Below are 6999 nucleotides of genomic sequence, written 5' to 3' on the forward strand. Positions count from 1 at the left end.
GGTTGTTTTTCTACTAAGATTTAGTTTGTTGATTGAAATATATTAAAAACTTAAATATCTTTAAAAGAGAAATAAATCACATAACTAATAGTCAACATTAAAAAATATATATATAACTTCATAAACAGATTACTATATGTTATGACATTTTCAAATAGCTTGTTTTGTTCACTCAAATTAAGGTCTTTGAAGTTTCTAAAAGAATGTTTCAACCAATTTAAGAACATCAAAACTCTTGTCATTTTCGAACTCAATGAGCTCGTATATGTGTCTAAAACCTTCCCAATGTGCTAAATGTTCTCTAAGAAGCAACTGTTGATACATGTGTGGCCAAAACATATCTAACCATTTTATACCAAAACAAGCAACGAAAGCAGTTTTGCTTCTAACAAATGAGAATGTCAAATTTTGCATCATCCTTTTCGGCAAGGTCTCTTAAATACCTCTCAAGGTCACAACTGTTCTTTTGAAGCATCTTCCCTTGCACAAAGTGATGGCTTTTTTGAAATAGCAGATTGTTCAGTTGAGGAACTGTTGTTTCCTACTGACCCAACAAAGGTATAAGCCAAAAAATGGTTTTCATGGGCAAATTTCTATCCCAAAACTTGTTAAAACTGAAAACCAACACCTTGTATATATATAGGCATCACTCAACCTGTCTTGCTCTTTAAGAAATATCCTTGTAGCACATATTTGTTGCCAAGCTATAAAACCTCATTATATTTATGATTTCTTGAGAAAGAAGTAACATCTTAAACTTTCTTGAGAAACAAAAAAAAAAAATAATCCAACAAGATTTTGAGTAACACACAACAGTTACAATCATTTGGCACAAGAAACTTGAGGGAGAATTTTGAAAAAGTTAAAAACTTCAACATCAGGCAAACAAAGATATACCACAATCAATAACCAATAATGAGTTCAGTGAATCTTGGTACATGGGTTAGTCCCAATTCTATGTTGAACCAAACAATCACAACCAAACACCAAGTTCGTCCGATACTCTATATTGCCGCCTCCGAACTCAAAGAAGAATCCATAAGCAATTTCAATTTCAATGCCTATATGTTAGAAAAAGCAAATGTCCCAAACAAACTATCAGATGAAGCAATTGTAATAAAGGAACCAGAGAAGATTCATGAAGCCATGCGACACTCCCTCATCGTCAGATGAAAACGAGCGTGTAACAATACTCTACATTGCCACCTGCAAACTCGCTGGCAGAAAACAAGAAACATTGATCGCATTAGGATGCACTGTTGAAATGATATATCCCCTGTCGTTGTTAAATTATGACGATTTACTATGTATGGACATTGTGGATTTCGCTGAAATGGGTTCCACTTGAAAAAGTTGTTCATTGTGGATTTGCAAAACAAGTATATGGTAAGGGAAGACAAACATTGTAGCACCAACCTTTCTAATAGAAGACATGTCTGTCGTTGACGCGAAACCCACACATGTAATTACGATTAACTAATTTATTTATTTTTAAATTTTTACTGATGTCAACGTTTCAACGTTGCGTTCAATAAAATTTAGGTAATTGACTATTAATCATCTAATTCAATCAATTAATTTTTCAATTTAGTTTAAAAAATGCTTTGTCACCTCATCTTGATGAATACTATCAAAACTCAACCAATCAAAAACATTCCTCCAAACATTTTTAACCTGGATACACTTGAAAAATAAATGTTTGGAATTCTCCACCAAAAGAAAAGGTCCCTCGAGCTAAGTAGTACTACAATATATGACAAAATGCTCTTTCAATAATACTGATGTATTCTTAGGGTTTGATTGAAACCCAAGAATTAAGAGAGAGTATTGTAATTAATTATTCCCATGACAAAATGCTCTTTCAATAACACTGATGTATTCTTAGGGTTGGATTGAAACCCAAGAATTAAGAGAGTTAAGTAATTAATTATTCCCTCTAGTCCCTTTTATAAAAGACAAATGTGTCAACAAATGCTTCTATATTTGGTTCATATTTTATTCATATTAAATTCATGTTTTGTAAAAAAAAAAAAAAAATTAACTTTTTCTGGAGCGATTCTTATAATATTATAAAAAAATTTTGCAAAATTTTATTCATAAATAGGAATTCTACATATGAGTTCACTTTCAAGAAGGGATCAAAAGTGAAGATCGAAAAAAATTTTAGGGACTAAAAGCTGAAGAAATTCTTTAGAGAGACTAAAACGAAAAATTGACATATTTATAGGAACAAAAAACATATTTAACCCTATAGGCTAAATACAAAATATTTTATCGACATGAATTGGCATGTTCAAATAAACCATACTTGGCGTGAAGGCAATAGAGCAGCTGATTGGTTAGCTAACTTCAGTTTAACTTTGAACGCTTTTGATTTCCATGTAATGGAGACTCCTCCGAGGGAGCTTCAAAATATTCTCTTTGATGACAGATCCGGCGCTTGCATGCCTCGGAATGTTCGTTTAGTTTTGTAGTTTTCTTCTTGGGCTTTTGCCCTCTTTTGTACCAAAAAAAAAAAGACCAGAACGAGTCATTAATTTTGTAGTAATTTAGTCAATTAATTATAAAATTTAGAGAAACGGTCCGATTTCAATTTTTTTTTTTGAGGCAGTAAATAAATACAAAATTGGGCATATGACCCTTTTTGTACCAATAAAAATAAGGAAAATTCTATGGTGAAGTCATGAGAATGACTTTTTTGATGAAGTTAATATTTTAACCAATCATTGAGTATTTGTGTATTTAATGCATTCCACATCAAATTATACGGTGTATTGCACATTTGTTCATACGGTGTGCCACTATATATTTAATTATTGCAATTGTGTCCTGATTGAATCAAAATTACACATTTTTATTATTATTTTATTTTTTTAATAGTAAAACTTATGCATCAAAATTGAATACGATCACTTCCATCTTCCCCATTGTCGCCGATCACTGCTTGCTTGATTGCATCGGTCAATCATCAAGTAAAATTACAACATGTGAATTGAGAAAATTGCGTTTATGGGTTGCAGCACAAACTGAGATTTACTACTCGATAGAGAAAGTTCTCTCTTTTTTTAACAAGTTCTCTATATCTTAATTTGCATTTCACAAATACAATCCATTACAGATATTTTAATTTTGCTAGTTAATTGATTGATTCATGAATCATGCAGTTCTTTGGATGTTACTTATACTGTCATATGTTATCAACATCACCATGGCAGGGTAGATTGAGTTTACTTTCCATCTAAATTGTGCTTTTGTTTTCGAAGCATACACATCCAAGTTACAACCACCTACTTTATTTGCCACACGGTTAACTCCCAAACTGAAGGCTCCCAATTTTTCTATAGTTTCAATAGGAACTGTAACAAAAGCAAACATGATTTATTTGATAGAGATTGGTTTCAATTTTTTAAAAAAAATAAGGAACCTCGATTTCTTTGCAAAATGCCACATAATTAACACCAGGCAATTGTTGTTTGTTTGCAAAATCTGTTTGGAATAAAATACTGTCTCATAAGTTTTTAATGCTAGCCACAATACTTGGTTCAATTACGAGTGTATTTAATACGCTTTTAATACACTTTAATAGCATTTTTATGCCCTTTAATTAGTACGGTTGAACACCGTTTCCCATAGGAGGATCACTATTATGAAAAGAAAATTTGCTTGCATGGCGTCAATTTTTAATTGTTGTTGTTCAGCCACCCAAACTTCAGTATCATAATTTTTTTTTTTTGCTATTTTTTTTGTTTGTTTACATTTTATATGATTGAAGAAAAAACAAATATTTGTGTTCATTTAGTTCTCATCATTTGCGGTATTATTTCATGTTTCTTCTTTCACTCGCTACATGTGTTTATCTATTTTAAAATAAGTACCATCGAGAAAGCAATTGGTGGATGAGATCTTTGGAAAAAAAAAAATTGGTTGCCTAAGATAAATTTTCACCCACACATGAATACGTAGAATAAATTAAAGATAGACGAATTCATTAGTTATGAAAATTTCTATAAATGAATATTTTGGATTTTTTTAATTAAGCAAATTTAATTGATTTCTAAATGTAGCAAAAGGAAATAATTTAAAATGTTTAATTGATTTCTATAATCATCATCTTTAAAAAAAAAATCATCATAGGAGAGTCAAATCAAAATAGAAGAAGATATTTTATCAAAAAGAAGAATGAATTTTTTTTTTTATATAAAAAAGAAGAATGAATGGCAATTGAATATATAAATGTTTGAATTTTAATAACAACATGATATGAAATAAGAGTGTACAACTTTAGGGTTTAGGGTTCATCATTCACTGTAGGGCATTATTTAAGGATACGAAATAAAGAATACAATTATAACATTGCATTTATTTAGAAGTTGGTCCAATCAACTGAATACATGTATTTTCCTTAAAAAATGAACTACTTTAGGGATTAGGGTCCAACCTGAAAGCCTTGAAGTTTCGTCTTACAATGTTCAACCTTCACCGTAGGGCATTATTTAAGGATATCAAACAAAGAATAAAATTGTAGCATTGCATTTATTTAGAAGTTAGTCCAATCAACTAAATACATGTATTTTCCTTAAAAAAACGAACTACTTTAGAGTTTAGGGTTTAACCTGAAAGCCTTGAAGTTTCGTCTTACAATGTTCATCCTTCAACGTAGGGCATTATTTAAGGATACCAAATAAAAAATAAAATTGTAACATTGCATTTATTTAGAATTAAGGATACCAAATAAAAAATAAAATTGTAACATTGCATTTATTTAGAAGTTGGTCCAATTAACTGAATACATGTATTTTCCTTAAAAAAAATGAACTACTTTAGGGTTTAACCTGAGAGCCTTGAAGTTTCGTCTTACAATGTTCATCCTTCACCGTAAGGCATTGTTTAAGGATACCAAATAAAGAATAAAACTGTAACATTGCATTTATTTAGAAGTTGGTCCAATCAACTGAATACATGTATTTTCCTTAAAATAAAATAAAAACAAACTACTTTAGGGTTTAGGGTTTAACCTAAGAGCCTTGAAGTTTCGTCTTGCAATGTTCATCCTTTCACCGTATGGCATTATTAAGGATAACAAACAAAGAATAAAATTATAACATTGCATTTATTTAAAGGTTGGTCCAATCAACTAAATACATGTATTTTCCTTATAAAAAAGCGGCCTACTTTAGGGTTTAGGATTTAACATGAGAGCCTTGGGTTTAACCTAAGTTTATTGGACCTTATCAGATTCTTCGCCGAGTTGGTCCTGTAGCTTATAAAATTATATTACCTCGAAATTTATCCAATCTTAATAGTGTGTTTCATGTGTCCCAACTGAGGAAGTATATGGATGACCCTTCACATATTATCATGCATAAAGTGGAGCTTAAAGAAAATCTTTCTTTTGAGGTCCCTCCAATGAGTATTGAGGGTCGAATCGTGAAATACTTGCGGGGCAAAGAATAACTAAAACAATAACTAAAACATATCTACATTTTCCTGGAATTATTAATAGAATTACTACATTGGTCTAGATGGTAAAAGAATTGTGTTTCTACTATCCTTATGTTGCTTGCGAGTTCAAATCTAAGCAATGCCATTTTTTTAATAATGCCATTTTTTTAAGGTGTTTACAAATGTTTCCCAACCCAAGAGAACCTCTCAAAAAAAAAAAAATACTTACCAAAGACCCTATGAAATTCTGGCACGTTAGACTTAGGACGTTCTATGACATGTTTCAACACTAGTGAGATGTATTATAATATTGAAACAAATGTAAGAACAACTTACAACAAAAACAAATGCAAATGACTGTAATTTGAGTTGGATGGGTGTGTCGGATCGGTTTGCGGACGGGAGCATTCTAAGGGGATGGCATGTGTGTTTAGGTGTGGAGGCGGGTGTTTGTTGGGGTGATTTCTTTTGGAGGCAGCCTCTGTTACACGAGTCCATGTTCGTCGTCACTAGCTCTTGTTAGCGTTCTTTGGGTTGTTTCAGGTGTTTGGAGGGTGTGTGTCCCGTTGTGTTGAGTCTTTTCCTTTGATTTGTTTGTTGCTTGCACCATCGCATATCATGTCTTTCGTCTTCTTTTTGTGTGTAGGTTACCGATGGGCCGGTTAATTTTGATTCGAGATCGGGAGTCGGTGTCTAGCTGCAATCTTGTTTGACTTGATATGATGTTTCTCTGGTGTACCGGGGGTCAGGGGTGCCCTGCTGATTAGGTCATAGTCTGGTGGGCCGATCACTTTTGATTCGAGATCGGGAGTCAGTTCTTTGCCTCATGTTGGTTTTTGGGTTTTTTATGGTGCTCTTTCGGTGTATCGGAGGTTGAGAGGTGGTGGAAGTTGTATGATCATTAGGTTAGGAGCTTTTCAAATGTGGCTCAGCTTTGGTGTTGAGGGCTGTGTGTTTTATTTTGAGGGGTGTTCTTTGGGGGTGAGTAGTGACGATGGGTGGTTGTGGATAGTGTGTTTACAGTGTTTGTTTATGTTAAGGTGTTTCTTAGGTGGTGATGTGTTTTGGTGGGTTTATCTTAAGGGGCCTTGTTTGGTGGTTATGATGTACCGTCTATATGCGACACCATTTGTATCTTGTTTCGTCCATACCTTGCATCTTGCGTGGATGACGTTTAATAATATTTGCTGATTAAAAAAAAAAAATCAGTTTCTTTTAAGCTTTGAATGTCATGATATGTTATGAAACTGTTGAAAAAAAGTTAGAGTTAAATATATAAATGCCTTCCAACATTTTCTCACGCCTAATGTTGGTTATTTGATTATAGGAGAGTTGACCAAATTTATTTGATTAATTGATGAGTGTCCCATATAATCTGTTATCAACCTCTTTCTTTTCTTTTCTTTTTTTGCTTAAAAAAAACCTCTTTAGGAAAATTCCATAGATCCGTGTAGTCCAAATTCATGCTAATTTATGTATATATTTGACCAGGATATTTCTCTCTTAATACTACTTTCATCCGCATTAATTTCCACATTAATTTCCTTTGATTTGGTA

This window comes from Medicago sativa, chromosome 1 (assembly GCF_051527215.1).
Source record: "Medicago sativa cultivar Bolivia chromosome 1, Bolivia_mono, whole genome shotgun sequence".
In the NCBI taxonomy this organism is placed as follows: domain Eukaryota; kingdom Viridiplantae; phylum Streptophyta; class Magnoliopsida; order Fabales; family Fabaceae; genus Medicago; species Medicago sativa.